We start from the raw sequence: 24,876 nt of genomic DNA, 5'->3' as shown, positions 1-24,876 counted from the left end.
TACAATCACTGCAGCATGAAATCTTCAGGAATCATTACACAGACTCCACTTAAAACTCTTGGGTGATGTGAAAATACTTTTCCAGTGCTGTGGATTGCGCCATTCCCAGCTGACATGCATCCCAGGCCCCAGCAGAAAAGGTAAAAAAACAGGTCCTGACTAGCTGGAGTCCCAGTGACCACAGTACTGTGTTTAGCCATGACTGCCTACTGTGGCATAGTTCTCTGTTGCAATATTTTTCTGGTATTCTCATTAGCCACTCCCTCAACATTTTTGTGAAGAAATGAACAAAGTTATAAAATAATATTTAGAAAATACAAGTATCAAGCAGAATAGAAATAAGATATTTGGGTGAGAGTGCATACTGGATATTTGCAGAGCAGGTTTTTCTTGGTTTGTCGGTTTGTTGGTTTTTTTGCGTTAGAAGAGACCACAGGTACTGCAGGTTTTCCTGATGGGCTAGAAAAATGCTTGCCGGGAGTTATTTCTAAGAGGTGATCAACAAAGACTGCTATTGGTTCAGGCAAACGTTCAAAAACTTCTTCTTTTCATTAATTACATTTGGTCAGTAACTGACTAGGGATGTTATTGTGAGGGCAGGGGCTGCCACCATTTTTTCATTGTTATTTAATCAGAAAGAAGTACTACTGTCCAGTCAGAGCATAATTCATGCTTTGCTTTTCTTCATACTCTGAAAGGAAGCTAAGGATCCTCATATTTCTGGTTTCAGTATAGTTCCTTCTTCAAAGCCTATTACGCTGTGGATTTTTAATGCTTTCATACTTTTTATGCCTATCCCTGAAGTGGCACAATGCTAAATCAGCTTGGTGCATAATTAATCAGTATCAATTATATTCATACTAGGTACAAGATTCCCATCAACATCAGATTGCTGAATATACTTCCATTTCCAGCGCACTCTCTATTGCCTTTCCTAGTGTGTGCAAACTTGGAGACATCTATATTTACAACTCCTTATGATTTATTTATAAGTGCAGAACAAGAATCTAGACTCTTAACAATGAAGACATCTCAGAGGTCTGCCATGTATAAACTTGAGCACCTAAAAGTCAAGACAGTGCTATTGTGTCTTCCATTGAGATCCTTCATGGAAAACAATCAGCCTCCTCATCTGTTCTGAGGTCTGCCCCTCTTCTCAAGCTAGGCACTTGAGAGGGTGCTTCATCCTTTTTCTTATCAGATAGGAAGAACCCCTCTCCCTGCATTATAACTCACACCTGCATCCTCCTCCAAGTCAATTTAAAAACCTGAATCAAAGGAAAAGACACTTTAGAACATGTTTTTACAACAGTAATGTACATTTGGTAGGACATAACAATACCTGGATCCCTTGGCTTCATGCCTTCAGAAGCCATCTAATCATATCTGTCTGATGATACATAGAAACTGGCAGAAAGACTTAATGCTTTTCAGTCTAAGAAATCATCCATTAAACAACATTTTCTTGACCTTGGCCTTTGTGCTAAATCTCATGGCCACAACTTTCATAAGTGACACTAGGGCATTTTGCTTCCGAGTAAGAATAAGCACCAAATTACTTCTGAATACATTTCAAATACAGTGGAACAATAGTTTACATATCCTTTTTACCAAACTCATTTATCTTTTGGGTCCTGTGGAAAAGAAGACATGTTAACGTCTAATGTGCTAATACACAGCATGTCAAAAAAGCATGTAATATTTAAAATTCAGAATTGATATATGAGTCAGTTCTGTCTTTTCCTTCTTTACCTTTGAGGTTCATGACTCATTCACTTACTTGAAGGATATCTGTCAGAATGTCTTTAGGCATTATTCAGAGTCAAACTTTATTCTACAGTCTACTGCAAAATAATAGCAAAATTTCTTTGACACTATTTTGTACACCTTCTGGTATTTTTCCTCAAGTTTTTTTAAACCCTTAGACAAATAGGCATGGGATTGTATTAAGGTCTTACATAATTGAGGAGGATCACAACTTATCCACAAGAAAAATGCGCCAAAAGCATCAATCTTTTGGTGTTAAGTGCATACTTCATTAAAATTTACTTGTTGGTTGCTGGTCTTTTTATTTAAAAGGAGAAAGTGCATCTCCTGTTATGCTAGGCAGGAAGTAAACAAAAGGAAATGTCCTCAAGTTGCACCAGAGGAGGTTTAGCTAAGATATTAGCAAAAGATTTTTCATGGAAAGGGTCGTAAAGCATTGAAATAGACTTCCCAGGAAAGTAGTGGAGGCACCATCCCTGGAAGTGTTCCATAAATATGTGGCTGTCATTCTTGAGGACATGGTTTAATGGTGAACAGGGATGGTTGGATTTTATGATCTCAGACGTCTTTTCCAACTTGAATGATTGTATTCTCCTTTGGAAGGGTAAGTTGATAAGCAGCTAGGACAGAAGAATGCTTTATGCCTTTCTGTCCTTTTCCCAGCTTTTACTGATTTTGCCCCTCTTGAAGCTTCTTGCATTGCCTGCTATCAGAGCCAGGACAGAAGATTAGACAGGAGGTTACCCTAGTACATTAGAGCTCCCCATGTGTTTCATACTGAATTTACATTCAGATGATAACAGCAGTCACTTTTTTATAAAGTAGGCCACCTGTCCCTCATGCAATTGTGCCAGCTGCTTAGGTTTAAAAATAATTTTTGCGTAAAAAAAATTCCTCACACTAATAGAATCCTCAAATGTAAGATAATGATACAAAAATTATATTGCTCCCAAGCTTAAGTGGGGAGGGGTTAGTCTTAGCAGCTTTGTATTGCTCATTCATGTTCCAGTCTTACTTCCTTTTCCCTCGATTTTTTTCTCCTTTTCCAGGTGAATCAGATAAAATTCTCTGTCATAGAAAAAGCACACACATAGATACAAATAGAGATCATCTGTTGATCTGTTCAGCTACTGTTCAGTTTATATTAAAATTAATGGGTTTCTGTTTTGCATTACTGGGGAAAAGCCCTATAAACTTTTTATTGAAGAGGATGTTGTCTAGTAGTCAGAGGTTTAGCCCAACTATTCTGTTTCAGAATATAGACCTGCTGCAAAAAAATTGCAATGGTGAGAAATTAAAAGAAAGTTATATGGGAAGACGGGATTAGAGGAGTTAGAGAGGAAAGCTATTCAGCAGCATGAAGACAAGATACAGCAGATAGGCTGAGTAGCAAAGAAAATGGGCTAATTCACCTGTCAGCTGACTTTGTGACAATTGTTACAGCGCAGCAGTCTTGTCTTATTTTTCATGCATTTAATTGCATATCCAGAAATCCTTATTATGTTACAGAAAAGCTTTAATAAGCTTTAGCTGCCTAGCATCATTCTTCTGATCTTCTAGTTGTTGCCAAAAGTGTTACCTTTTTTCTGAAGGAGACTGAGAGTATTTCCCATACTTCTGCTTGATGCAGCTTCATAGAATTGTAGAATGGTTTGGCTTGTAAGGGGATCTTGAAGATTGCTATGGGCAGGAACACTTTCAATTAGACCAGGTTGCTCAGAGCCCCATCCAGCCTGGTCTTGAACACCTCCAGGGATGGGGCATCCACAGCTTCCCTGGGCAGCCTGTTCCAGTGTTTCACCACCCTCTCAGTAAAAATGATTTTTCCTAATATCTAAACTAAATGTAGTCTATTTCAATTTAAACCCATTCACCCTTGTCATTTCACTGCATGCACTTGTAAATAACCTTACCGCATCTTTTTTGTAAGTTTCCTTCAAGTACTGGAAGGCAACAATTAGGTCATCCTCAAGTCTTCTCTTTTCCAGGCTGAAGAATCCCAGTTCTCTCAACCTTTCTTCACTGGAGATGTGCTCCATTTCTCTGATGACTTGGTGGCCTTCTTTGGACTTGCTTCAACAGGTCCTTGTCCCTCCTGTGCTGGAACACCCCAGAGCTGATGCAGCCCTGCAGGTGCAGAGCAGAGCAGGGCAGAGCAGAGGGGCAGAATCCCCTCCCTGCCCTGCTGCCCACACTGCTCTGGATGCAGCCCAGGACAGGTTTGGCTCTCTGGGCTGTGAGTGCCCATGGCTGGGTCACGTCCATCCTGTCACACACCAGCACCCCAAACCCATCTCAGCAGGGCTGCTCTGATCTGCTCCTCCCCAGCCTGTGCTGGTACTGGGGGTTGCTCCAACCCAGGTGCAGCACCTTGCTCTTGGCCTTGTTATGCCTCATGAGATTCCCAAGGGCCCACTTCTGGAGCCTGTCTAGGTCCCTCTGGTTGGTATCCTGTCCTTCAGGTGTGTCAGCAGCATCACCAGCTTGGTATCATCTGCATCTAGTTTCCTAGAATCACCTTGCATACATATAGAGGTGATAAATTAGAATTTAATTTCATTGTTCCCCATCTCTCATTTCCCCCCTAGAGCCTCTGTCAAGTATTTCTGCCAAAGCCTTGCTTCATGAGAGAAAAGTATTTATTGTGTGCCACTGTTGTGTATAGAAAGCTCTCTGAAGCTGGAGACAGAGATTTTGGATGCACATATTTTTAGATAGAAGACCAATTTTTGGGTTCATTTTTTAAGAAAACTGGTTGAAAGACACTGAACCAAGATCTCTTTATTTTATGGCTTCTAAGACATGTCTGATTTCATATAGTTTGAATACTTAAAGAATTACCAAAGTCAAACAAGAAAACACACACTCCCCCACCCTTTCTGTCTCATTCCTAATTAAATTAGGAAAAACTTTCTTCCCTGTGGGGGTGGTAAAGCACTAGAACAGGTTGCCCAGGGAAGCTGTGGATCCCTCATCCCTGGATGGGGCTTTGAGCAACCTGGTCTAGTGGAAGGTGTCTCTGCCCACAGCAGGGGTGTTGGACCTTGATATTCAAGGTCCCCTTCTGACCCAAAACCATTCTATGATTTTATGATTCTATGATCCCACAATATATCCAAAGGAAAAAAAAAATAGGATAAATTTGAGGTACAGCTTTTTCTGCTTATGAAAGTGAAATAGTGACAGAAAAGTAAAAAGCTTGTTTTAACTTACTCCTTTGTTAAAAAAAAAAATCTGTAGTCTAAATTTTTTTTTTTTTTTTTTTAGCAGGGAGCATAATTCCACAGAGCTTCATTTTTATTTCCCTGAAACTATCCAGGGATGTTCTCAGTAACACATAAGCTCTTGAAAAAATAGTTTTTAAAACATAATATCTCTGCCTAGCTGTTGGTTATGAAAACAGCTAATACAGCAATTTTTGAGGAATGTAAACTGTGTAAAGCACCAAGGTTAGGCAAACGGGAGGCAATAATCACGGATTTGTAGGTCTCGGGAAGTCGAAAGAAAGCGGCTGGAGGAAGCATCTGCCGTCCCCAGAGACGCCTCCAAGCTGGACCCCGCTGGCAGCGGAGCCGGCGGCGGCCGCTCCCTCCCGCGCCCGGCCGGCACCTGCGGGCGGGGGCTCCCGCTGCCATTGGCCTGGCGCCGCTTCCCGCCTCCTTTGAAAGCCGGGGAAGGGCGGGCGGCGGCCGTGCCTCGGCACTCGGGCAGCAGGGCCGGGCTGGGGCGGCGCGGGCCAGCGCGGGAGGCCGCAGGTGAGGCCGGGCAGCCGGCGGGAGCGCTGTCCCCGGGGTCCCTCGTGGGAGTGCGCGGCTCCTGTGAGCTCAGCGGGCCATTCGGGGCTCCTTTGCTCGCGGGTGCTTCGTGCGAGGTGATAATGCCGGAGAGACGTTTGTGTGCTTAGTGTGGCAGCGCTTGGCTCGGCAGCTTAGTGTTTTATAGTAACTAGTAGTCTTCTTTTTCTTTAAATTATTTTGGGGGCTTGACCTGATAAGGTAGGCTTGCTATCTAAGCAGCTGAAGTTGTGCTTGATCCAGCTGTGGTGATTTATAAGCATGTTTCTTAAGGCTCCAGCCTTTCCAGTAGTAGGGCAGGACTGTGTACTTTGGAACTGGGGCTTATGAAGGAATGATGGAAAAACTTGTCTTGTGATTTCTATTGTGGCTTATCTTTTCATCCGCTTGTTCAGTTGCCAAAAAAGAGTGACATTAATGTGAATTTACAAGGTAAGCTTTCTTCTTCTTCTAAAGCCCTTGAAGATGAAAAGGAGTTAGTGAATGGATTAAAAATAATAATCTGGAGACCTAGAATTCATGTCATTGCTGAAATGCATCTAATTCAAAAACTCTGGAACTTATTTTTATAGGGGGTGTTTAAGGATTTAGGAAGTGTATACTGATGAAGAATCTCTTCATGGTATAATCCACTTACATTGGGCTTTTGTGTGTTTTACTCTTTCTTAATGGAGTGGGAACAATAAATCATTCTGGAGTTCCTCTATCTGTTTTAAGGTAGAAGTATGAACTAGCACCTTCACAGATATAATAGGGCTGCCATGAGAACCCAGGTACAGAATATAATGTTAGACCTGACTAGAAGTAGTTGGCAGGATTACCCTGATTTATATGCTACTTGAAGAAAAGGTAAGGAAGAACTGTTAGTGACTGTAATTATGGCAGTGTATGGCATACTTCAATATTAAATATGTATGTTTTCATCTGCCCTTGACACACCTGCAATAAAGGCTGCAAATGTATGTGAGCACCTAAGAACATATGTACTTATCAGTTAATTAGTTCTGAAACTACTTAGGTGGAGCACAGGTGCACAATTTTTGCCTATCAGTTTCTGCACAGAATTCTGCTATGGCTTGGCTACATACACAAAAAAAGCTTTTTTTTTTTTTTTTTTTTTTTTTTTTTTTGTAGTAATACTGTTTATTCTGTCTATTAACTGTGAAGTCAGCTTGAACTAGAAATTTCTGTATGGTTCTTGGTTTCCCCCACCACAAACCCAATCTTGCAGCTTCAGTTCTCCCATGGTAGAACTAAGCAGGATTCTGATTTCTACTTCTGAAAACTGGCCGAATGTCTCTTTGGAAATAGTCAGAATTTTAATGCACAAGCTGGCTGTGTTCTTTTATAGAATTACTGTTTCCAATAATATCCCTGCTGATCTCATGAAAGGGGGAAAAAGTAAACAGTAATGAAAAAGATGCTGGGTTTGTTCCAAGTGAATGGAACAGTAATTTTTTTCCTCAAAGCTCTGTTTCTGTATTCTCTCCCTCTCATCTGCCTCCCTGGGAGGTGAAGGGGAATGTGACTTGTATGTGAGTCTCTCCATGGAATTCTGTCTGTGTGTGCAAGGTTTCTTTTTCCTCAAAATGAGTTTTCATTTTGTAAGTCTTGTTATCTCTCACTTAATTCCTGTCTAAAAACAATCTTCTGAATTCAATTTAGTTTAAAGTAAAGGTCAGGAGATGTGCTGCTAATTTCCTCTGGCAAGTTTTGTGACTTCACAAATTTGCTGCTTGCTTTTGAAGGTTTGTTGTTGTGCAGGACTTGCAAACAGTTTTTACCAGATTAGTTCAAGACCCTCTCCTGGAAGCTGCTCCTCACAGGTCCACCCCTGAGCGCTACACTTCAACCTCTCATCTGCATGGATGGGCTTGTGGGGTTGGGTGTGAAGTGTAGCCTTGAACAGAGTAAGAAAATGTACTGCTACTTTTTACTTACTCAAATGCAGTGATTCAGAGAATATTATTATAGAGTAATGCTGGTGTTTCAGCTTACTGATCTCTCTACATAATTTGGAAAAGTGCCAGTAAAATTTCCGGTCTTTGCTTTTAACCTTTCTTCAGTGGTTCTTTTTTAATTATGGAAAACTAGAGGAGGCCTCTTTGCTTTGCCTGTAGATAGTTGTTTTTTTTTTTCACTTGTGTTGCTGTTTCTACTCTTGATCTGTTGCTCTGTCTGTTATTATCCTCTCTGTGTAACAGCTTGAAGTAAGATATGATTCTGCAAAGGCACACATGTGATTGTGTCTGCAATAAGGCATATGTAGAGATCTCTGTAATCAGTTGGAAACAAATTCCCTGGCCATGGTACCTTTTTCTTTTTTTTTCTTTAGATTTTATTTTAAAGGAAGCATTACCTACTTAGGAGAATTGGAGGGGGGTGTGGTGTGAGGGGAGATTACAGCAGCAGTAAAGAGAGCTGTGAGGTTCCAGCAGACCTCTTTGGTTCAGCACTACAGGTGTGTATGTGTATTCACCTAGCAACAGGAACAGCAGTAGCCTTGCTGAATTGTTTATCTGGTATAAGAGACTGTTTGCATTAAGGCTGCAGGAGATAAAACTTGGAAATCCTGGCACTCTGTCTGTAGAAGCGCCCTGGCTGTCACTGTTGCACCAGGGCAGTTTCCCTGTCCCACAGAAATCTGAGAGTGCGGAAAATTTTTCCACTCTGTGCTAGAATAAAGCAGATTCTCTCTTCCCTTCCCCCAAGCTTTTGTGGAAAAAAACAAAGTGTGAGCAACCCAAGCAGAATAGCCAATAGCTGGGTGAAGGGGGCTTTCCAGGGGTGTGACGAACAGAGGGTCAGGTGCCTTCCTCGAAGCCGGGCTTGTGTGCCGGGTGTGTGCCGCGCTCTGTCATGTGCCCGCTCGGCGCGCAGCCGGGTGGCTGGGGCAGGACAGGTGTGTATCGGCCGCAGCGAGTTTCGGTGAGGATGAGTTGACACCTTCTTCCCCTCCCTTCCTCCCCCGCCAATCACATGCTTCTTACACTGGAAAACTCCCAACAAAATCTGGCTGCTACGTAGTGATGGGGGAACTCTTTGGAAAACAAAAGTGTGTGTGGGGGGGGAATACCCCTCCACTCACCGCAAAAAAAAAAAAAAAAGGGGCAAAAAAAAAAAAGCCGAACAAAACCACAAGGAAAGCTGAGTCCAGAGGCGGGGGTGAAACACTTGACAAGCAGGGGGTTTCAGTGCCAGTCATATCTCACGTGAGCGGGTTTGGGGAAATCAAATCCCCCGGCAGAACCGGGAAGCCTGTGGCTGCAGAGGGCGGCGGCGCTCGCCTGTGGCCTGGCTGCGGAGCGGCCCTGGCACCTGTGCCCGCGCTGGCTGCGGGGGCGGGCGGTGCCCTTCCCGTAGCCGGCGTTTCAGGGCGGGCGGGGCAGGTGTCGGCGCCCCCTTTTGCGGGCTGACGCGGCCCTTGCCCGGCGGCAGCGGCTCGCGGGGGAGCCGTGCGGGGCGGGAGGAGCGGAGCGGGCGGGCAGGGCCGGGATGGGCCCGCCCGGAGCTGCCGCGGGCCCGGCTGAGGCGCGCACCGGGGCGGTGCGGGCGCGCGGCCCCGCCGGGAGGGGGCGGCGCGCGCGCGCAGAGGCGCGCGCCGGGCGGGCGGGCGGGGCCGGCACCTTGCGCGGCGGGCGGGGGCTCCGGGAGGGCCGGGCGGGCCGCCCCGGACAGCGGCGGCCGCGGCAGCGCCGGGTGAGTCACTGCTTGGAAATGGAGTGGGCGGGCGTGCGCGTAGCAGAATGAATGATGTCAGGGAGTACCGCGGCGAGCATGAGGCTCGCGGCAAACGCGGCGGCGGCCTCAGCCCCGAACGAGCGCTGCCCCCGGCGCCCCCCGGCCCGGAGCCGCCCTCCAGCGGGAGAGCCCTTCCAGCTGCGGCACTGCTGAGGCAGGGAACCTCCGCGAGAAGTGTCGCCTCCGCCGCCGCCCTTAGAGCCGGTCCCTTTCGCCAGGAGCGAGAAGAGGCTGAGGCTGGGAGAGGAGCAAATTGCAGGGGAAGGTAGAGATTGTGGCAAAGTTTCTAGCTGCTTCTGCGTGCTGCTGCCTCACTGGTGGGAGTGTCTGCCCGTAAGGAGCTGCAGAGCCCAAACCCAGGAGCCCTGAGGCTCCAAAAACGACTCCAGCTGCCTTTGGAGGACGATCTGCCAGCAGTGCAAGATTTTGCATATACGGCTGAGTAGGTAAGTTGGGAGCGGCATAGGTGGCTTGAGAGCGTGGCGTACCACAGGTGCCCGCTTGGAGACCCTCTTTCATAGGAGACCTGCGGCTGTCGGCCGGATAGACACTGCGAAGAGCAGTTCCACGCTTGTGGGCTCCCGTTTCTAGCGGCCCCTCTAGCTTGGGAGGGCACCTGCTGTTTTGATTTCTCTTGCCAACGTGGAACTTACCTAGTTTGAAAGTAAAATTCTGTGGTTTTGGTGTGGGCAGTTGCGTACATACCTCTTAGAGCAGTACCACATACCTAGCTGCTCAGGAGGGGGCTTCAAAACATGGGATTTCAGCTCACGAAGAGAAAGTATTATTATAAGGCTGTTGTAAAGGTCTTTTGTTGTAGGTTTGGGGGTGTTTTCCTTATTGTGTGTCTGCTTTGTTCAAGCCACTCTTAAACTTCCTGAACTGCTGCTAAACTAAACTTTTGACTTAGTGGCAGGTTGCATTTCTTTTAATGTTGTGTGGTTTCTGGCGTCAATTTATCTCTAAATTCTTGTGAAAAGTAGTTAATCCATAGTCTTCTGGCAAAGTAATAAAACTAGGATACAATGTAGAATATCTCTTGTTCAGTTTAGTCCATTTCTAAGCATTTTATTTTGTTTCATTTGGACACGTAGGAAATCAAACATCTGTCCTCAAACCACTTGACAGCTTTTAATTTATGCCCAGTTAATTATACAAGTGAATGGTTCCGTAGAAGCAGTAGCATAAACTGAGCAGGTGCGTAGTTCTTCATCTGAGACACCAGGCCTTACAGGAGTTTTGGCAGGCTTCACTATAAACCACATTTATTAAATATTTTGTCCAAAATCAATTTGCTTTTTAAAATTATATTTAATGCAGTTACTTAGATGTATTATTATTTGACAAGGCAGGTTTTTTGAGGCTCTATAGCCTAAATATTTTCTCGCTGTGAAACTATTATTCCTTATTTTGCCCTATCTTAAATAATCTAGGGCTCAATTTACTAGAAAGATCAATGTGCTTGCTTCCATATTTCTTTCCTTTTAGGTTGCTAGTTCAAAATTAGACAGAGATTCACATTCTACAGAAAAACATATGCTTGTCTCTGTCCTTCACAAAAATATTCCAGTGTACCCTGGATAATATGTTGGTCTTAGAGAGCATTGGATAAATCAAGTGGTGATTGGGAGAAACTTTAGGTGAAAATCTAAGGGGACAACAATAGTAAGGTGATAAAGGCCCCTAATGAAGTAGATTTCTGTGCTGTCCTTGAAGTGAACTTGCACAATGGAGAAATGACAACTTGAAGAGAGCAAAGATAGATTATTTTTTTTAAGTCACCAGTTGGTAATCTCAATATAGAATGCTTTTACTCCTGTATTTTAAATATTGAGCCATGGATGGCGTGTTGATAAGCATCTCCTTTTCTGCATTGTAAAAGTGTGCTGTAGTTGTAATACTGTAAGACAGAAATTAATTCAGAACTGAATGTTTCAAGTAGACATCAGAAGTGTTCTATCAGGGATACTGTATAGTGAAAAACTGAAGATTTCCTTATCAATGCAAAAAACTCAGCCCACACACATACTTCTCTGGCTCTTGAAGAGCTGAATAAGAGACTTAATCTTAGGTATTTTTAATTCTAAAGCCTGGAGTTATTTATTTACAGTTTGAGTATAGTATGTTAATGGTATGAAGACTGAAAAGTAGTGGATTGATTTTTAAGGATTAACAAAATAAATATTGAAACAAGTGACAGATTTAAAAAATAAGTAACCTTTTTAAAGGAGCAGAAAATGTAGAAGAAGGTTTTTGAAGAAATGGCTCATTACTCTTAAATCTCCTGGAACAGAAGTGGTCTTTGAAGATAGAGGTATTTGTAATAAAATGGCAGGCCTTTTCTGTTTGGATTATTTTTTCCCTAATTTTGGTGGGCTGTTGGCCTGTGCTAGTTTTTGATGCTGTTTGTGGCGAGTGGACAATACAGATGCTGTGACATATTATTTAGTATGGCTGTGGTATTGCACTGGTCTGCACAGATGCTGCGAAGATTAATGTAACACTAGGTCCACTGTCTTCAGAGATCTCTCCCTGCTGGGGGAATTGTTTGTACCATGGACACCACTGTCCCCAAAGATGCTGTGCACACTAAGAATGCCAGGCATCCAGGCACCACTGTCCCAGCAGATGCTGAAGACCTTAAGAGCTGCTAATGCGAAAGTTTTATGTAACACAGATAGCTCTGTGTTATGTTTGTAACAGAAAGTCTATTCTGGATTTCTTAACTCTCCTGAAACCCAGCTGTTCTAGTGAGGCTCCAGGGCGTTGGTAACCACAAGCATCTCCTGTGTGAGGATGCTTGCTGAAGTTACCACTAACAGCTACCACTGCTTCTCTTCCCCAGAGCAGATCTTGTGGGGATATGGGTGATAAAGAGAACAAAGTACTTCTTACCAATATAACTGATTTTGGAAGTCTGTGGCTGTTGCTAGGAATTTTAATAAGACCAAAATATGAAGTAAAAGTAACTCAGCTTTAGGGAAACATGATACTTACCCTCTAGCTAACATACATGCAGTATCTGTAAAATAAGGGGACTATTGTGCTTTGAGATCATGCTTGTGGTTGCTGAGTAAAACTTTCTGCTTACTGTCTGTCAGGTGGATCCTGCTTGCAATCTGATGGCATTTAAAAATGTTGGAGTCGAGTCTGTTGTATAGAAGAAATGGTTTGTCAGTGTCTGAGGCTGTTGAGGTGATCATTGCAAATAGAATGGTTCTTAATGAAACAGTGTTTGGATTTAAATAATCAGAAAATAATGAGCATTGGTAATCAGGAGACCTTCACTGCATTCATTCTGACAAGAGAATTTTATAGCAAAAAAGCATATATTACTTTTTTTTTTTCAGAAAAAATAGTTTCTCCAATATGTAACTCCAGAATGGCAGAATGTCCTGTTTATTTGTAGGTACCCGAACAAAAAAAATCAGATGTCACTTACCCTCCCCAATTGACAGAGGTTAACTTTCAACTGCCATGTATAAATTTTAAGAGCATTTCACTTATTATTGATAAAATTTGTATACAAAAATGAAGTTGCTGATATTAGTCGATCTGTGAGGGTTCTGAAGTCGGATCTTGACAGTCACACATTGCAATGTCTTGCTGTTCCTAGCTTTTCTCCTGGCTTTTAGAGTTCATCTCTTTCTTCTCTGTTCTGTAGACTTTTGTTCCATTTTCTTCATAGTGATTTCCTCAGGCTGAATCTTACTAGGATCCTGTGGCATGCAGTGAGCTTTGCACTAAACACTGCAGTGTTGTGTCTGTGGTTACTGATGCAAAATAGGATTAGGGTTGTGCACCTGTTCTTCCTTGGGGAAATGCCGAGCCTCTTGGGCACAGCACTGAATGTTTTCAAAAGTTGCATCATCTTGATTTGGTTGATTTAAGCTGAACTGGCACAGAGCATTTAGGAATATGGCTAATTTTAAGAATGGTTAAATTTAAAATAAATCCCCCTGGATTATTTTTGATTTAGAAGTAATCTGAAATCTTAAATGGAATTAAGAGAATTGGATTCAGTTTTTCAGATAAAATGTAAGCATATCGTGACTGAAACTGGGAAGGAAGTTTAAAGTACAAATAATGATTAACTGAATCTTCAGTTACAGTAAGGTTACTTTGATGGTGAGATTGATATCACAAAAGGAATCAATGGAAATGAGCAATAAACCCCAAGGAAACTACTGATATTTAGGGTGTTTTTTCTAACCCCCCATCTGGGAATTACAAACTGCCTGCAGCAGTTTATGATCACAGGTTTTCAAGGGTCCCCAGGCAATTGATCGTGTTCTTTGTGAAATGTTTCAGAGACAGGTTTGCATGTTAGTTGTCATAAGCCAGTATGGCCCCTGTAGAGTTCTGTAACCTCCTGCTTTTGGGAAAGGCCTTTTTGCCTAGAATGCCTGTTGCTGTCTTAGGCCTGTGTCAGTCTTGCTGCTACAGTAAGCTTAAATATTCAGAGTGAAGTTTTAAGTACTAATATGGACTAAATACATATAAATAAAAAAGCCCAATATTAGTACATTTGTCTAAATTAGTATATTATTTCTGTCTTTATGTGAGTTCTGATAGCAAGGTGTCACTAAGAGCTATCGAAACTAACGAGTTTGTGTCTGTAGTGTCTAACTTAGAGAAGGATGGGTTTTTTGTTTTGCTTGATCATACATCCATGATCATAGTTCATGCCTCTAATAATAGAACTTGAATTTGATTGGGTTTTTTTGGTTGGTTGGTTTTGAGTGTGTGTGTTTTGGGTTTTTTTTTAAATCTAAGTTAACTATAAAATAAACAGGAGTCTTTAATCCTGTCAGAGTGCAGAAATCTGTCCAGCCTCTAAGAACAGGCCTATTGGATCTTGTAAGACCTAAGCACAAGGTAATGTTTTCCATTTCTTGAAGTATTATTAGAAGTATTTTGGCATATGCCACCTCCCTAAAAGAATCTTTAATGTAACTCTTGTGTCTGTAAAAGTCCTTTATTAAGAGGTCACCTGCTCTCACTACTTGGCTATTTTTTTATGTTGAAATATGTTTGCATTTTCTAATCTTTCTCTTTTCAGAGTGTGTATTCTGCTTAGCCTCCTAAGATCTTAAACTGTTGTGTGATGAATGCTGAAAGACTTCTCACAGTTAGTTTCAGCCATGTGAAAGGTACATAACAGTGACAAAATGTTTACTTATGCACACACCCAAGTTCCTGCTTATGTTCACCCTAGTGCTGGCCAGTTGGTTAATGGAGCAGAGCTAAGTAAGGAGACAGGGTCTCCAGACTTTTTTTATCCAGTTTCAGCTGTGTTATGCTTATGTCCTGTCCAAGAAACTGAATTCAACTCTATATGCTTCATTTTCTATATGCTTCATTTTCATATTCCAGAGTACTGCTAAATCAGAAATAATGAGGCAGTCTCCTTATTTAGGTGACATAATTTGCTGGAGAGAAGCAGCAGTAGAGAAGGTCATGCCTCATAGTCATTAATTCTGTCTTTCATCTGGAGGGCATGATATAATCCTGTAGCTTGTTGATAGTTATAGTATGCTTCCACAGTAATTACAGTTTATTTGATTATTTTTTAAATTTCTTTTTTTACTTCCCCACATCAGCCTTGTGAATGGGAAGCTGCACTTGCTGTCTGCAGATGCTTTATGCCAAATGCTGCTTCCCATGTCTTGGTCTGAGACTGAACACAGGCTGTATTGGAGCAAAGTGTTTCCATCACTGCAGTTGCTTTAAAAGGACATCTTAAAAGCTGTAATGCTGTGTTACTGTCTTAACAGTGCTAAAGCAACCCTTAATGTAGAATTCTGTTTCATCTTCTGACAGTTATTCTGGTTCAAATTTATGTACTACAGTTTCAGTAAAAAAATCAAAAGCATTTCAACTGAAATTCTGAAAGCCCTGTTTTGTTTTGGTGGGATTTTTTTTCTGTAAAACTGAGAGATATTAATTCTTATGACTCTCCTTTGGATTAATTCATTGGTGCTGTTTTTTTCTGGTAACTTCACTTTTTCAGGAGTGTATAGAAACTGGATATGTTGTAGCATAAAAAGTTAACTCATGTTACTTTTAGTTCCTGTTTATTAGGAGCCTAACAGAAGTCCTACCAAAGTTTGTGGTTTTTCCTGTTTTCATAATACTGTACTAATCTGTAAGGATGCCAGGTATGAGTTCCTTACAATGCCAGTCTGAGAACCATGAGCTTGTCTTCATTTGATTTTACTCAGATTTTATATGTTAGTTTGACTGTCACTTGACAAGAGTTCATTCTTGTCTTCTGGCATACCATCTTGGTCTTTTAGCTCTAATTAAATTTGGCTCTAATTTATAAGTAAAAAAAAATTAGTACACTTGCTGAAGCTGTGTTACTGAAATGCAGATGCTGTTTTTCACAGAATTGTTTGCAAGTTACTTTGAAAGCATGTCTATCCTTTGCATGCAGCTATAGGGAATGATCTTGAAATTTTGGGGAAAAAAAATCAACTCCACTTGATGTGGAAAATGTGCCAGAAGGCTAAAGCTAGTCCTCCAAAGTGAAACTCTGTTTATTTCCATTCTGTGAGAAAGCACGTTGGCTGAAGTTGTTTGAATCCTATTATTGGCTATTAGAAGTGCTCATGCACTAACATAGAAAAACAACACTCCAGTGTTTTTGTTTTCCTAGAAAAATTTAACTTTCATGGTGGATTTCAGTCTTGTGAGGAAGGGCTGTGGCATCCTGTTTGGCACTGAAGCAAGAAGTATTAAAAGCATTGTTCCTTCCAAGGTGCCGCAGTGAACTTAGAAGTTAAATTGGGAGTTAATATTAAGGCAACTTATTGAAGAGTTTAGTGTTATGAGTTTGAACTTCTGTCCACTGCAGTGATTGTATCCTGAGTTTCAGATTATTCAAAATTCATCTTTTTAGTGATAACTATGACTTGGAAACTGAATACTACACATGCTGCACAGCTGAATGGCAAGTACTTTCCAATGAGAAAGGTTTTCTTGTTGGCCTTTGTTTTGTGTTCTGCAGTAACCATAGTCATGAGCTTCCTCCATGCAGGTCTTAAAAAATGGCTCAGCTATTTCCATGTGTGCAAACAAGCATAAGTGTTAAGCTAGGTAACATTTCTTCATTCTTCTGTTTGGAACAAACTATGTAACGTAGGGTGGAATAATGTGTCTCTCTCTGGTCAAGTCAGTAACTTGTACTGACTTTTGAAGGTTAAGATGGATGAAATTAATCTCAGCTGACCTTCAACATTGCAAGACATAATACCTCAAATAGCAAAGCTTAAGTTGTTAGGCTAAATAAGTATACTTCTTGCTCTTAAAGTATTTTTCTTTGAGGTGAAGTGCTTGGGGTTTTTTAAAGTGTAATTTTACAGATTGCAGGCAGTTTATGCTTTTTTGTGTGCATTACTCCTAGTCACTAGACAATCTGAACTAGGTAAGGTGCATGGCTTAGTTTTACTGTGCAGAATGTTCCCATAAAGTTTCTTCTATGGTTTTTTTCCTTAATTTGTAGTAAGATGAAGTTTATATTAAAGTCTTAAACATCACAGAGGTTGACTAAACTAATTACCTCTTCTATATTTGAAGAGCTCAGAACTGAATGACAGAATTTAAAATGGGATACTATTCCCCTTCCAAAGCCTGGAGCGCAGAGGAGAGGGTAGAAAGGCAGAAGCTCTCTGTTCTTCTATTCTGCAGCAAGGGCAAACACTAGAACCATGTTCTCCTACCTTGCTGTAACTCTTTTGAGTGTGCACACATATGTGCCTTCTTCCTATTCTCCCTCTGCATCCCACGGTGGTAGAATCAGGAGCAAAGCTTTTAGCTCCGCCAGCCTTTCTAGAGTGTGTGACAGAGGCAACACAGTTTAGTCACAATTTGACTGTAATGTGTGTAACATGCTGATAAAGTTCATTCTTATCAAAGTCTCTATTGCAGTTACAAGGACAGCTACAGGAAGAATATTGTACTTTGGCTTCCATAATTTGCTTGAAGAACCATTATCTTGATTCATCTTCCATAACACTATTATGAAGATGCTTCTGATTTTAATGGTTTGTATTGCTCAGAAGGTTTTAGACTGATGTTACATAGCTTATAATTTGGTCATGCATTGTTGAGAATGTAGCATGAAAAATGTCCTGGTGTTTGTGGTGATATTCTATAGTGTTTCCAATTAGAATCAGAGAAAAAGGCTTTCTCCTTTCATCCAAAGGCTTGTAAACTGCAGGATGGTGTTTTTAGTGTTGTGTATTTGTCATAGTGCATGAATGGAGAAAAAGACAAATCTTAGTGGACAGAAAATGTATTGCTATTAAGGATGATGTTTTTGTCTTGTCACTATTATGACTGTTTTACAACACTGTTTGCACACCTCTCATCTCCTCTTTTCATGAGTCCTGTTGGTCTAGGAGAGCTCAAAGGTCTGAGAGGAGCTTTGTGTCTGTTTACCTCTTAACCAGGCAGCACCCACCCAGTGATTGCCCATGAGATACGTTTGCAGATAACCAAGCTGTAAGTCAGATAGATTTTCATGCTGGTACATGTCAAAGAACAGGTAGCTTTTTACCTAAGTTACAGCTCTAGGAGCCTGTGCTGTTTGTGAGCCCCTTGTCTTGTGATTTTCTGTCTCCTGTATATGTTAAGTGGTTTGTGTAGTTAGACTGAATAGTACCTGTTCCAGTTGGTGTTTGTTGGAAGTTTTTGTTTGCTTGTTGCTTTGTGTTTGTTTTTTCAATTGCCTGCTGTGAAGTCTGCACATTAGCTCAAATGTTGAGGGTTAGTGGCAAGTCACTTCTTCCTGGAAAGTACCTCAGTATGTGTTTGTGAATATTCAGTGTTCTGGTGTCTGAATATGCTTAAGGAATTTTACTGCAAGTTTCTATCCTGGACAATTCAGGTGATTGCCCTGACTGCCTCCCTATGGAATAAGAGATCAGTTTGTGCTCTTGCCCCATAGAAACACAACTGAACATGTGTCAGTTCTGTCTAAGTCTGTTTTATAAATATTACTGTCAGACATGAGGAAGCTTTGGGAAGCCATGAACTTTCTCTGAACAATCCTTTTTAGATTTAAATCCAACTCATGCTGTTGGATTTAAACTTCAATACTTAACTTGTTTGAGTGTATTCTGTAAGCTCTCCCAGGAATATAGGGAGAAATGTAGGCTACGCAGATGCCTTAATTCTAGAGATGTGGCACTTCTTTTCTGCATCAGACCCACACATCTGAGCATTCTATACTTAGGGCAGCTCACAATGTGCTTTATGTGAAAAGGCAATTAGATTTGTTCAGACTTATTTTTTGGGCTGATTTGTTTACAGTCTTTGCTGGACTGTAACACTGCTGTGTTTAAAACCTGTTTCTTTTCTGTTCTTTGTCTTGCATGAGATATGGAGCTCATTTGGAAGGTTTCAGGGAGGAATAATATACCTGCTGTAGGGCACAGATTCTCTTCTGAAGATCTGTGAAATTCTGACTCAATTTTTGTCTTGTGCTAGAACAGCATTTTGCATTCCTTGTGTTAAAAGACTTTTGAAACAGGGTTTTTTAAACTTTTTTAGTGTTAAAGTACTAGGAAGGAGAGAAAATGGATCTGCTCTGGGATTTCAGATTGATTTCTACTGTTCTTTACCAATAAAACTTACCAGTGCATGGGTAACCTGTGATCCACTATTGTTTATACAGGTGTGCTATATGGATAACTGCACTTCATGTGGTTCAATAAAATTAACATTGACCTGTCATATAAGTTAAACATGCATGGCCTAGACTTGTTGCATGAACTTAACTAATTAATTCTGCTGCACTGGCAGTGGAACAGATTAACATGGGCTGGACTATGCTAGTATCCCAGCCTGACTTCTGCTTCCAAATAAATAAAATGTCTTCCTGTGTGGTAGCTTTTATGGCCAGTCCTGAACCATCCCCATCTTTGTATGTTGTCTTGATAAAGCAGTGTTAAGAAATTCCATGAGCTGGGGTTGGTATGGAATGTTTCAGGCCATCTTGGTCTGCCCCAGATGTCATGAACGTCTTAGCACGCCTCTTGAGTTATGGTTGTAAGCTAATATAATGTGGAATTTTGATTTCTTCCTAATTGGCTTGCATGAGTCTAGAAGGCTGTTGCCTTTGCTCTGCAGACCTGTAATTGCTCCTGTGGGGGTGTTTCTTGTTATACAATGTCTGTCATGCAGGGTGTGGCATTCACCTGTTTAATATTGCCATGTGCAAGTTTTGTGCTTCAATTGTGCACCTTTGAAATGGTGAAGTTACTCAGCTTTTAAAGTAGTGCTCAAGTGCAGCTGATGTGGGGACCTTCTAGGTTAAATCCCTGTGAGACTTCCCTTTCTTCTCTTTGCTGTATGTCTAGAATAGATTTGAATTTAGGGTGTTCTTGCTGCCACTGATGCTTGGATGTGCCCTCTTCCTCCTGGCAAGATGATACTCCCCCAGAGGAGAGCAGTTGACAGCAAAGACACCTGCAGTGGCTCCAGCTGCAAAGTGCAGCATCCTGCAACAGGTGATTTTAGCAGAGGCTGTGCTGTGCAAGCCCTTGTCCTGGCCTGCATAGCCAGGTAAGTACCTTAAAAATGGCCTGGCTTGCTGTAGTGCTCTGTTAATGAAAGCTCTTGAAATCCAAGCCACTGTTGGGTCTTGAATTCAAGCTACGCTCTCGACAACAATTTTCTCGGATTATGCCCATTTGTCCTAAATTTAGAAGGCTACTTATAAAGCCAGAATGTGAGCTGTCCTTGCTGATAGATGCAGATCTTTTGACATATTTGGTATTTTTGAGGAAAACTTATGCAGGAACACAGCAGAAATAGCAGTATGTAATAAGATAGTGTCCTCCTTCATGGAAAAAGACAGTTGGTAGACCAGAATAATTATTTTTACTGTGCCCTAATTTTGCCAAGTTCTTCATTCTCTTCTTTTAAAACTGCTTGGCACTATTTCCAGTTGAACACTTAGTTCTGTCCTTAGACTTTTGCAACTGATCACGTGGTATTTAGTTGATTCACCACTTATTTACTGTACACCATGACTACTTAGCACACATTCACATCACTGGTCTCAGGGAGTCTAGAGATGAGACTGACTTTGTCCCAAACAGTTTTGTCAGCCGCAGTTCTGACTGAGGAACAGTTTATAGAATCTTTGGCCCTCCATGTTACAGATAGTCTACATGGCATATCTTTGGCCTCCCTTCTTCTTCCCAAATCATTGAGTATCTAGATGTCTGCTGGACATTGGGATAAGAATGTCATAAAATGCTTTTTGGATAATTTCTATAGAACACTTTCTATTTTAAAGTAAGCTTTAGGGCCTCCCATAAAAATGTGACCAAAAATAAGGATGTATGTTTGTAAATCACTTTTTTCAAATATCCTTCTTGAAACATCTTTTTTGATCACTCATTCTTTACTTCTTCTGCCCTAAAATTTTTCATGGACGGTAAGACAAAGATCAGAAGTAGTCTTGGTTTCCAGCCTGTGGGGGATTTTTCCTGTGGAAATAATCTCTTGACTCAAAATTTTAAGTTTCAGTAATGTTACTTAAATGAAGAAATGGAAAATAAATAATGTTCAGTGTAGCACATTGTGCTGCTGGTATGAATGCCATTTAGCAGGCAATTTGATTGGCCAGCTTGTGTTTCCACTTCACATTCAGCCTGGATTGATTTGAGTGATCATTTGCTTGCCTGTGCTTCAAAAGAGAGCAGGTTCAGTGATGACCAGAAGCCTTCCTTGAGTACAGCACATAGTTGAATGAGTGGAAGCTGCTAGTTGAGGTACATGATGATACAGTGTAATGTACATCATCCTGTGTAGATTGAGAGTCACCTCAGTACCTTCACACCAGGTTTTACCAACTGGGAGGATAAGATCAATGTAATTTCAGCCATTAATTTCATTTGTTCCTTTTTAGTTATGCTGTGTGTGCATGATGTGCAAGATGTAGGTGTTACAAAGCAGTTGTGTGATGTTACAATGAAAGACTGTAATGGTAGCTTTTTAGGAGCAATGATGACTTTTCAGCTGAAGATGCTATTCAGCTGTTTTCTTGCAGAAATAGTTTTAATCTTATATTTTTAATAAGTGGGAATTTGAACATCACCAACTTCCTCATTTCAGTCCTTTCTAAGTTGGTTCTTTTTAAAAGCTCTTAAAAAGCAAAAAGAATTCTCAAACTATTAGGCAAGAAAGGGAAGACAAATAAATGAAAGTACTGATGGGAATGGTGAAAACCTTTATGCTGAGTCTCGTGAGCTGCTTGGCATGAAGGAATTTTGTTATTGCCCTGGTGTTCAATGCAGGGTTGTTCTTACCGAAGGCTGCTGTTCAGCAGGGAATAATGAAGAGAGGTTGAAATTATTTTGGAGATGTTTAGTTAGGTTCTTAAATAGTAGCTCTGTGAGGGGCAGTAAAAACATATTAAAAGGATTCTTGGCCTCTTTTTATGACCTCTAGGGTGGGGCTGAAATGGAGATAGCAAAATATATGAGAAGGGTATTACAGAAAGGTTTTAGATTATAGTTGTCATTATTTTCCACTGCTGCCCCACTGTTAACATCCTCTCAGAAAATTTATTCAACAATGATATCCTGTATAGTGGGGAGATAGGATAATCACTTCTCCTGCCTGGCAAGCTAAGGAAATGAGTGTCCTGTTCATCAGTCTGTGGCAGAAACAAAAATGAAGAAGGAAGTGTTGAAGTGCGTAGTACTTAAGTGTTTAGTATTTAAAGCTAAACACTGTCTTTTCTTAATTAAATAATATAAAAAGGAAATATTTTTTCTTGCCAGCATAATGTGGAAAGTATTTTCTTCTATTAATAGAAAGCTTTGAGCTAATGGAATACTTGTTGAAGTTTAAAGAAAACCATGGCACTGCACTGGAAGCTTAGGCTCTGATGCCTTTTTTAACTGTATAGTGCTTCAAGTTGGTGCATAGAACTTCAGTGAGAAACCCAGTTACCTATGGAAAGCTTAATATAATTTTGGTTATTGCAAACTGGAAGCTTGAAGAGCTATTATGAAAGCGTTCTTTGCTGCTTTTCTAATCCCCTAAGTAAACATGTCTGGATTGCTCTTGGTAATTGCTGAAATTTGTCAGTACTCTTGACTTGGTGTTAGGATTAAATTTACCAGGTTTTAGTTCTGAAAGTGTCCACAGAAGCTGGGGGGGGATGTTGGCAGGGTACTGTTAAGGAAGCATGTAGTGTGTGAGCTAGATGTAGATTTGGATGTCTGAGCCTGTAAACAAACAGCTTGAATGAAGGGTCTGTGTATTCCCATCTCTGCTTGACAGGGGTTGCTGATTGTGATGCACAAGCCTTAGGCTGCTTGGTGGTAGGCGTGGCAGGAAGGTAAAGGGGAAGACCAAAATAGGAGCTACATCATGTTTCTTGGGGAGTTTTAGTCACTCAGTTAAGAGGGATGATGCTCACAGTAAACAAATACTCATAAAGTTTTCCAGGCAACTACATCAACAGAGTTGAGCAAGCTGAAAACTTTGGAGTTCTTAGGGAGAAGAGAGGGGAAGCGAGTCATTGATTCTTTTCTGACCGGTTTTAACACTGTGCATTGTGCTAGTCTTCTGTTGTTGGCACAGAGGGTAAAACATTGGTCAGAATGCCATCAGACAAGGGTGTGTGTGGGTGTGTAGATATGGGTGTTGCTGCTGCTTGAGTCTCTGAACACAGCAAGTGTTGCTGCTATGTACAGAGTCACAGTTTGTAATGTGCCACATGAACTGAGGAATAGCTGAGCCAGCTTGTAGTATGATACTAATTAGTTTTAAATATGCCCTGTCCTAAGAACTCATGTGGGGTGAGGATTACAGTCCTATGCTTTGCAAGGACTATTGTCTGTTTCAGGCTTTTAAAAAGGTGAATTATGAGATAGAGGACTCTTTGTATACCTCAGTGCTAAAAGCTTTTCTCTGGATTGTGCAATTTTCTGTGTATTACTGCTGATATTGTAAAATGCTGTGCAGATTTAAGCAATTACTGTCCTCTCACTTTAAACTTCTAAGGAGGAGGGTTCTTGTTGCTGCAGAAAGTACACTAGAATGTTCTCAGAAATGTGACCTCTTACTTGCATGTGGGAAAGGCTGTGGATGTTGTTTGGTTGGACTTCAGCAGGGCCTTTGGCACTGTCTCCCACAGCACACTCTGGAAAAGCTGCAGCCCCTGGCTTGGACAGGAGCACTCTTTGCTGGTTCAGAACTGGCTGGATGGCCAGGCCAGAGAGTGGTGGGGAATGGTGCTGCATCCAGCAGGGGGCCTGTCACCAGTGGTGTCCCTCAGGGGTCTGTGCTTAGGCCAGCTCTGTTCAGTATCTTCACTGATGACATGGATGAAGGGATTGAGACTTTCATTAGTAAATTTGGGGCTGACACTAAGCTGGGAGCATGTGTTGATCTGTTGGAAGGTAGGAGGGCTCTGCAGAGAGACCTGGAATGGTTGGAAGGATGAGCAGAGTGCAGTGGGATGAAGTTTAACATGTCCAAGTGCCGAGTCCTGCATTTTGGCCACAACCCCCTGCAGCATTATAGGCTGGGGACGGTGTGGCTGGACAGCGCCAGGCAGAAAGGGACCTGGGGGTGCTGGTTGGCACCAGCTGGACATGAGCCAGCAGAGTGTCCTGGTGGCCAGGGAGGCCAAGGGCATCCTGGGCTGTGTCAGGGACAGTGTGGCCAGCAGGAGCAGGGAGGTCACTCTGCCCCTGTGCTGGGCACTGGTGAGGCCGCACCTCGAGTGCTGTGTCCGGTTCTGGCCCCTCAGTTTGGGAAGGACGTTGAGATGCTGGAGAGCGTCCAGAGGAGGCAACGAGGCTGGAGAGGGGCTTGGAGCACAGACCCTGTGAGGAACGACTGAGGGAGCTGGGGGTGTTTAGCCTGGAGAAAAGGAGACTCTGAGGTGACCTTGTCACTCTCTGCAGCTCCCTGAGAGGTGGCTGTGTCAGGTGGGGTTGGTCTCTTTCTCCAGGCAGTGCTGACAGAACGAGAGGACACAGCCTTAAGCTGTGCCAAGGGAAATATAGGTTGGATATTAGGAGAAAGTTTTCACAGAAAGAGTGGTGAAGTACTGGAGTGGTCTGCTTGGGGAAGTGGTGGAGTCACCGTCCCTGGATGTGTTTAACAAGAGACTGGATGTGGCATTCAGTGCCATGGTTTAGTTGAGGTTTTAGGGCATGGGATCATCTTGAAGGTGTGATTTTGGTGTTGGCACAGCTGCTTTTTGGAAGTAGCATAGGGGGAAAATTTGACAGGCAATATCTTCTTAATAATTACTCAGATATTTTCAGGGTATATCACAGATCAATTTACTGTTATGTAACTTCCTCTTCTAGCTGCATGATGGCTGATAAGCTGTCACACAGTCACTTTAAAGCACACATTAGTCATTGTGACTCCTCACTGCCCTGTACTGAAAGTGGTGACTAATCTCTGGGTCTGACTTTCCATTATGAAGTGCAACCTTTACCCTTGGTAACTAGGTGGAGGACTTGACAAAATAGTCTAAAGCATTCCTGCCTCCTGTGCTGGGTCCCCCTTACCTCACAGCCAGAGT

The 24,876-nt window shown here is 41.9% G+C and overlaps 1 protein-coding gene across 3 annotated transcripts in view; it reads left to right on the top strand.

Moving 5' to 3' along the window:
- The first annotated feature begins 5,439 nt into the window (after nucleotides 1-5,439).
- SGMS2 (sphingomyelin synthase 2) overlaps nucleotides 5,440-24,876 on the top strand; it is a 38,602-nt gene continuing 19,165 nt past the window's right edge. Inside the window, exon 1 of one of the 3 annotated variants that reach the window (XM_074541060.1) lies at nucleotides 5,440-5,522. The gene's annotated coding sequence lies outside the window, so the exon portion shown is untranslated. Of the gene's footprint in view, nucleotides 5,523-9,168; nucleotides 9,749-24,876 lie in introns of those variants that run through there. The other 2 variants (XM_074541059.1, XM_005484688.4) reach the window with 2 other exon arrangements.

The sequence above is a fragment of the Zonotrichia albicollis genome, chromosome 5 (assembly GCF_047830755.1).
Source record: "Zonotrichia albicollis isolate bZonAlb1 chromosome 5, bZonAlb1.hap1, whole genome shotgun sequence".
Classification (NCBI taxonomy): Eukaryota; Metazoa; Chordata; class Aves; order Passeriformes; family Passerellidae; genus Zonotrichia; species Zonotrichia albicollis.
This window is presented reverse-complemented; position numbering and strand designations above follow the sequence as displayed.